The following is an 8,354-nucleotide window of genomic DNA, read 5'->3' as shown; positions in this document are numbered from 1 at the left end:
GAACATCTGACTTCCAGCTTCCTCCATTTTGTGGAAGGGCCCCAGCAACTCCTGGATAGTTTTCCTACAAAAGAAGAGTGGGATTCAGGATTCCTGGTTCTCCTCCTTGCATTTCCCCTGGTTGCTGTGTGCTCTTCAGCCTCCCCATCTTTAAAATAGAGACAATGAGCCCCACCTTGAAAGCCCTCTGATATCTGCAGATGAAAACTGAGGTGCACAGGTTTGTTTATTTACTGGTGTCCCCTCACCAATGCCAGTATTAATGTGCTGATGAAGCATTAAAGTGAAGAAGAGGAGAAGGTGCTAGGTGACGTGGATAGAGGTGGTGGACAGAGAACAGAAGTGATGGTGTTGGGAGAAAGGGGGTAGGGAGGAGAGCAGCTCAAATACTCTTCACTGAAACTGTTTTATGTCAAAAATATAGGTTTTCGACCAAATTAGATTTGTCACAGAAGGTGTCTGTTTTCCACAGAGAACTTCATTTTTTCATCACAATATTGGCTAAAAACATTAGTTTTAGAGTTTTCATTAAAAACCTCAACATTTCCATGGACAATTGTCTCGCCTCTGACACTAACATCCTTCTTTTAAGATGCTGAACCTACATTTCAACTTTTTCATTGAAAATTTTGGGGTCGAGGGAGGGATTTCAGACCAGCTGTAGTAGGGAGAAGGGGCAGTGTGATCACTGATATTATATCCTCCTCCTTCTATACAACAGTCTGAATGGATGGTTGTCCTGCCTTTTCTTCATCTGGAGGAGCAGCTGTCCCTCCTCCTCCCTTTAAAGAAAAGGAAATTCCCTATGACTTCTGGACCCAAAACCTGAGAACCTAGTGGGATAATAAAAAATGGATGACCAGGTCCAACTCTCTATCTCTGTCTATGTTTCTTTAACTTTTCTTCTCCATGCCAGGGTCTCCTCCCTCGGTCTGTCCATAATCCTAACTAAGGGCACTCCTGAAGGAGCATTGCCAGCTTTATGGCCTTTTTTTCTTATTTTTACCTTGAGATACACAATCAAAACAGAATGAACAGTGGGTGCTAATTAAGCAGAAGCACATTTTGACAACAGAGTGATAGTGCTGGCACATACAAAGCAGGAGCTCATTAAAGCAGCATGGTATTTAGTCTGTTAGGTTTTTGGAGAGATTAGCATTCCTGGGTTAATTCAAACTTGGAAAATAACCATTTAAAATGTAAAAGTTTTTAATATCTCAGTTATTACACACTGTAGGAATTGCTAAACGGCATTAGACCATTCATCAAGCTATCCAATTTCCTTGGCAATGGCCAGCACCTGATGTATCAGCAAAAAGGTCCCTCTCTGGACCTCAATAAGATATTTCTCTGTGCCTTATCATAGGGTGCACAGAGAACATAAGCAATGCCATGGACTTCACTGGAAGTTTTTTGCTGATATAAGGATTTTAGGATCTGGTCCTTTTCTCAGATGTATAACTCCCTAAGCATGTTGTTTTATATCCACTCTGAATTTGCTGCCATAATAAAACCAGCCACCAGCACAACTGCCCAGTTGGATGGCATTGTACAAACTGGGAAATATGTTGGAAGTTGAATCCACCTTGGACAATGCTGTTGCATTAATGACTTGTGGGGCATTTTTCATAATACAGATGCTCTGCCTCCTGTGTCCAGGGGGAGAAGTACAGTGCTGCCCTGTTGCAAATAAATCAATTATAACAGTAAAAATTTGAGCACTCTGTTGAAATGCTGACTAACACGGCTGCTACTCTGAATGCTGACTGTGTATTTGCTGTGTAACTTATCCAGAGTTCCTTGTGAGTATTATTGCAGGGGTTTCCCTGAGATGCTCTGCAGTGCATTGTAAGGTGGAATGAAAAGACAAAGGAAATTCACCGGAGGCTTAGGTGTGAACATAATATCAACCTGAGTGGGGTTGTATTTCAGGGCTCTGGTTTAACCCAAACGGACACTCACTTGGTAGAAGCCTACAGCTGCACATTCCTTCCATGCCGTTTTACAAGCAGTAAACTTAGAAAGACTACGACTACAGTCCAGACGTGCATCTGACGAAGTGGGTATTCACCCACGAAAGCTCGTGCTCCAAGTACGTCTGTTAGTCTATAAGGTGCCGCAGGACTCTTTGCTGCTTTTACAGATCCAGACTAACACGGCTTTCCCCTCTGATATCAGTCCAGACTGCGTAGCTCACGTGTTTCCCCAGAGCTCCTTGATGGGGCTTCTGATCAGCACCACCTCCTTGTCTCCCCTCTGACACAAACACCCTTCTTTTAAGATTCTGAACCTACATAAACTTAGCATCATCTAATTATGGGAGTATCTCCCCAGGCCCACCGCCAGCAATTCCAGGCCCCAGGGCAGAACAGTCAGTGGGCCGAGCTGATGCTGGTGCCCAGGGAGCTGCTGGCTGCGCTGCTGGGCTCATTCTTGCAGCACGACCAGGGCTTCCACATGCCCGCTCGGCTGCTTTTGCCACCACCGGTACCGCCTTGTGCACACCTAGAAGCCCTGCAGCCTGCCCAGGCAATTTATAAGGGCCCGGGGCTCCCAGCCGCCATCACTGTTACTGTAGCAGCAGCGGTGTCCGGGGACCCCCAGGCCCTTTCAAATTGTACCCTTTGTGCCCCTCCCAGTCGGTGGGCCTGTGCTCCCTCAGCTACCTCTGAGCTCTGGCTGGGAATTAACTCTGTGAGAACCCCCGGCATTTATCTGGCTTGGCAAAGCCTCCTCTTAGGGACACTTCCAAGACTAAGAGGTGACAGGGCTTTGGGATCATCTCCAAGGGTTGCTAAAAGACCATTACGCCCTGTCACAACGTATCTACGCTGGGAGAACTTGTAAGTGCTGTTCTTCACTGGTGCTGCACCACCGTGGTAGCCATGGCGGAAGCTGTAGTGGTCTCCCCATAGAATTCTCTATTATTAGTTATATTAAATGGATCCTGCAGGCTGCAATTAAGATCAGGGCTCCCTAGCAATAGGCACTGAACACACGCACAGGGTGAGCCAGTCCCTGCCCTGAAGAGCTCACAACATCAAGTTCTTCTTCAAGTGCTTGCTCATATAGATTCCAATTAGGTGTGTGTGCGCTGCGTGCACGCTCGTCAGAAGATTTTTACCCTAGCAACACTCGATGGGTCGGCTGGGCCCCCCTGGAGTGGCGCCGCTATGGCGCTGGATATATACTCCTGCCGACCCAGCCACCCTTCAGTTCCTTCTTACTGCCCGTGACGGTCGTTGGAACTGTGGAGCGCGGCTTTGCTGATCTCCACATCCCTAGCTACTCGTAGTTCTTTACTGTTACTGTGTCTATAGTTCGAGTTCTTGTAGTTATAGTTAGTTCTTATCTCTATAGTTAGTGTATATAGTTCAGGGGGGGATCGGGGATTAGCCCCTTTCCTCCACCCCAGTGCGGGCCCATGCCCTAGGCACCGGATTCAAACCGTGCTCGCGTGCCAAAAGTCGATGCCAGTAGGGGATCCCCACAACTCCTGCCTCAAGTGCCTAGGGGAGTCCCACCTTCCTGATAAGTGCCGCGTCTGCAAGTCCTTTAAACCAAGGATGAAGAAGGAGCGGGACTTTCGACTGAAGCAGCTCCTCATGGAGTCGGCACTTAGTCTGCAGCATCGACACCGAGCGCCCAACAGACTGCCTCGGTAAGGAGCGCCCCTCCGGCACCGGACCGCTCCGGTACCGAGAAGGAGTCCCGGCACCGACCCTTACCGGCACTGACATCTGCTCGGCACCGCTCCCTGTCCCCGAGACCTGGGAAGCAACATAGTGCCTCAACTTCAGCTGCACGAAGGAGCACTCTTCCAAGACGGTTCGTCCAGCACTGTCATCTGCCGCGGCACCGTCGACTGCGACTCCACAGATTGTGGCTCTGCCAAGCTCGGCACTGTCAATTCCGGTCCCAGAAAGGCCGTTGAGTCCGGTTCCCGACAGCTTCCTGGCTCATGCTGTGGTAGAGCTTGCCCTCCCTTCTACGCCGGAGACCTTCTCCATGGCTAGGGAGCTCATCACAATGACGGAGTCAACACGGCCTCAAGCCCCAGCACCGCCGGTGCAGGTCATACAATCATCGGCAAGCCAGCCATGGTAAGGCCTTCTTTGTTGGTCCACCAGAGAAACGTCATTCAAGATCCTGGTCTTGCAGATGCTCTTATTACGCCATTCCACTCTCGGCACCGCTTGCAGTCCCGGCACCGCTCTTCATCGCGGTACCGGTCGCACTCGCGGCACCGTTCAACATCTCGTTCACCGGACAGATACTCCTGGTACCGATCTGGCTCACGGCACCGATCTCGGCACCGTGTATCCCGCAGTTGCTCCAGACAAAGGGACTCAAGATCTCGGTCGACCTCCTGGCACTGATATGGTAGAAGGTCCCGGTCTTGCTCGCGGTGCCGTTATGGCTCCTGGTACCGCTCCCCGGTACCGCCCTGGGCCCGAGCGTCGAGATCAGTGGCACCCTCCCAGGGCCTATTGGCACCGCCGTGGCCTTCCAGACACACATTGGTGTCATTGCAGGCTGGTAGCGCATCCTATCATCAGGAGCGTGACTTTGACGTCCCCAGCCATATATTCTCAGAGAGACAGAGCCACGAGCAAAGGCCTCATCACTGGTCCTTCTGGACACCGTGGGCATACCACCAAAGCCAAGGTGCACCATCAGTGGCTCAGCGGTCGGCCCCATCAGAACACTGGGTATCAGAGATGACAGTAAGCCGCCCCCCACCTACAGGCACAGACGAGGCGCCAATACCATCTGCAGTCGCCGAGGTTCCACCGGATGCAGATGAGCCCATCAAGTGCAGGAGCCACCACAGGAACCTTTGGTCCCAGGTCTCTCCTCCTTCTCCTCGCCTGATGAGGTGGTGGCAGGGACATCCTCCTCAGGCCCTCCACCAATTGACCTCAGGGCCCATCAGGACCTTTTGCGCCGAGTGGCTCAGAATATGAACTTGCAAGTGGAGGAGGTCCCTGAAATAGAGGACCCAGTCGTGGACATCTTATCGGCTGATGCACCTACTAGACTCGCTCTTCCGTTCATCCACACTATACAGGCTAATGTAGACACCATTTGGCAATCCCCAGCTTCAATTCCACCTACAGCAAGGGGAGTAGAGAGGAAATATATGGTCCCTTCAAAGGGGTAAGAATATCTCTACACTTACCCGCCTCCTTGCTCTCTAATTTTCCAATCGGTGAATGAACGGCTTCTAAGTCAAAGGAGGCTAGGCGTATGGACCTACTAGGCCGCAAAATATACTCGGCCAGGGGCCTCCAGCTTAGGGTGGTGAACCAACAGGCCCTCCTAAGTAGGTATTACTTTAACACTTGGGTGTCCTTGGGGAAGTTTACGGAGCTTCTTCCCCAGGAGTCTCGTCAAGAATTCACGGCCCTACTTGAGGAGGGTAAAAAGGTAGCGAGAACCTCCCTCCAGGCCTCTCTGGATGCAGAGGACTCTGCAGCCAGAACTCTGGCATCAGGAGTGACGATGAGGCGTATCTCCTGGCTCCAGGTATCAGGTCTTCCCCCTGAATTGCAACAAACTATTCAGGATTTACCCTATGAAGGCCAGGGCCTTTTCTCAGACAAGACTGACCCCAGGTTGCAAAGCCTGAAGGACAATCGCATTATAATGCGCTTGTTTGGTATGCACACGCCAGTGACCCAATGCAGGACCTTCAGGCCCCAGCTACACCATCCTTATGCCCAGACTAGGCCATATCAGGACGTCACTATAAGGTATGGCAGGGGGAATCGTCGGAGACAGTCTGGCCCTCAAGGAGCTCAAATCAGCGCCCCCTAAACCACCAGCGGGGCCTAAGCAGAACTTTTGATGGGATGCCCGAGGACGGCCCACCAGTTACCCCACCGGATCCTTCTCCTCCCTTTTTCAACCGCCTCTCCCAATTCTTCCCTGCCTGGTCCCAGCTAACTTCAGATTGTTGGGTCCTGCGCACGGTGGAAGAGGGATATCACATCCAGTTTGCTTCAACCCTGCCTTCCCTCCCTCCCTACCCGTCCCTCTTCACGGATCCCTCTCACGAGCAATTCCTCTTACAAGAGGTCCAGTCACTCCTAGCCATGGGAGCCATAGAGGAGGTGCCAAAGGACATGAGAGTCAAGGGGTTTTATTCCTGCTACTCTCTTAATCCCCAAGGCAAAGGGAGGTCTATGACCGATCCTATACCTGCGAGAACTCAACAAATTCATGATAAAGCTGAAGTTCCACATGGTATCCTTGGGGACCATTATCCCATCCCTGGATCCGGGAGACTGGTATGCTGCCCTCGATATGAAGGACGAGTATTTCCACATCGCAATTTACCCACCACACAGACAGTACCTCCGTCACCACCAACACTTCCAGTTTACTGTACTTCCATTTGGCCTTTCTACAGCTCCGCATGTCTTCACAAAGTGCATGGCTGTAGTCGCCGCCTCCCTCCACTATCATCGAGTACACATCTAGCCGTATCTCAACGATTGGCTCATTCGAGAGACCTCTTCAGGAGCCTAGGTCTCATGATCAACACGGAAAAGTCTACTCTCACGCCCTCGCAGAGAATAGACTTCATTGGAGCGGTTCTGGACTCCAATCTGGCCAGAGCCTGCCTCCCGCAGCTGCGTTTTCAGACAATGGCTTCATTAATACGAAGTCTTCAACCTTCCCGACAACGTCGGTGTGCACCTGCCTCAGCCTAGTAGGTCACATGGCCTCCTGCACCTTCGTGACCAGCATGCCAGACTACGCCTCTGTCCCTTCCAAGCCTGGCTTGCTTCAATGTACCAACCATGCAGAGACAGCCTGGACTCGGTGCTCACTATCCCCAGCAAGGTTCTGGGCTCCCTAACCTGGTGACTAGACCCCACTCTAGTCTGTGCAGGGATACCATTCCACCCACCTTAACCCTCGATGGCCCTAACCGCAGACGCGTCATCTCTGGGTTGGGGTGCCCACCTCGGGGGACTCCGCACTCAAGGCCTCTGGTTGCCTCAAGAACTGGCTTTACACATTAATGTGCGGGAGCTGAGAGCAGTCCGCCTAGCATGCCAGGTGTTTCGAGACCACCTCCAAGGCCGTTGTGTATCAGTGTTCACGGACAACACAGTGGCCATGTTTTACATAAACAAACAAGCAGGGCGGAGCATGCTCCTCCCTCCTTTGCCAAGAAGCCGTCTTTTGCATAGCCCACTCGATCGAATTGGTAGCATCTTGTCTCCCAGGAGTCCCGAACACCTGGCAGATCAACTCAGCAGATCCTTCCTGTCTCACGAGTGGTCGATTCGCCCGGCGTCATCCATTCTGTTTTCCGGAAGTGGGGGTTTCCCCACATAGACCTATTTGCCTCCGAGAGAACAGGAAATGCCAGGTGTTCTGATCCTTCCAGGGACGCTCCCCGGGCTCCCTCTCAGACGCATTCCTGATCCCGTGGAAGGGCATCTACTTTATGCCTTCCCACCGTTTCCGCTCATCCCACGAGTCCTACTCAAGCTCCGCAGGGACAGGGCCCACCTGATCCTGATTGCTTCAGCATGGCCGAGGCAGCACTGGTACAAAACGTTGTTCAACCTCTCAGTCACAGACCCGATTTCCCTGCCACTCTGGCCGGACCTCATAACACAGGAATTTGGCAGGCTTCACCATCGAGACCTGCAGTCCCTTCATCTCACAGCTTGGTTGCTGCATGGTTGAACCAGTCTGAATTGCGTTGCTCTGCCTCGGTTCAACAGGTGCTCTTGGGCAGTAGGAAGCCTTCCACTAGGATGACATTCTTGCCAATGGAAGCGTTTCTCCTGTTGGTGCGCTCAGCATAACTTAGTCCCCAGACAGGTGTCCGTTCCCACTGTCCTGGACTACCTCTGGTCCCTAAAAGAGCAGGGCCTAGCGGTCTCTTCCATAAAGGTGCATCTGGCAGCCATTTCCGCCTTCCATCCAGGGGAAAATGACCGATCAATCTTCTCTCACCCTATACTCTCAAGGTTCCTCAAAGGATTGGAACGTTTGTATCCTCAAGTTAGACACCTGACCCCTATCTGGGATCTAAACCTGGTGCTAGCCAGGCTTATGGGTGCTCCTTTTGAACCACTGGCTACCTGCTCACTGCTGTACCTTTCCTGGAAGACAGCCTTTCTCATCGCTATTACTTCGGCTAGACGAGTATCTGAGCTTCGGGTTTTGACAGCGGACCCCCGTACACTGTATTCCATAAGGACAAGGTACAGCTGCGACCGCACTTCTCTTTCCTCCCTAAGGTGGTGTCCGCCTTTCATGTCAACCAAGACATCGTCCTCTCAGTCTTCTTCCCGAAGCCACATCCATCGTGGTCGGGAACAACA

The sequence above is a fragment of the Gopherus evgoodei genome, chromosome 4 (assembly GCF_007399415.2).
Source record: "Gopherus evgoodei ecotype Sinaloan lineage chromosome 4, rGopEvg1_v1.p, whole genome shotgun sequence".
In the NCBI taxonomy this organism is placed as follows: domain Eukaryota; kingdom Metazoa; phylum Chordata; order Testudines; family Testudinidae; genus Gopherus; species Gopherus evgoodei.
Note: the sequence above shows the minus strand (reverse complement) of the source record.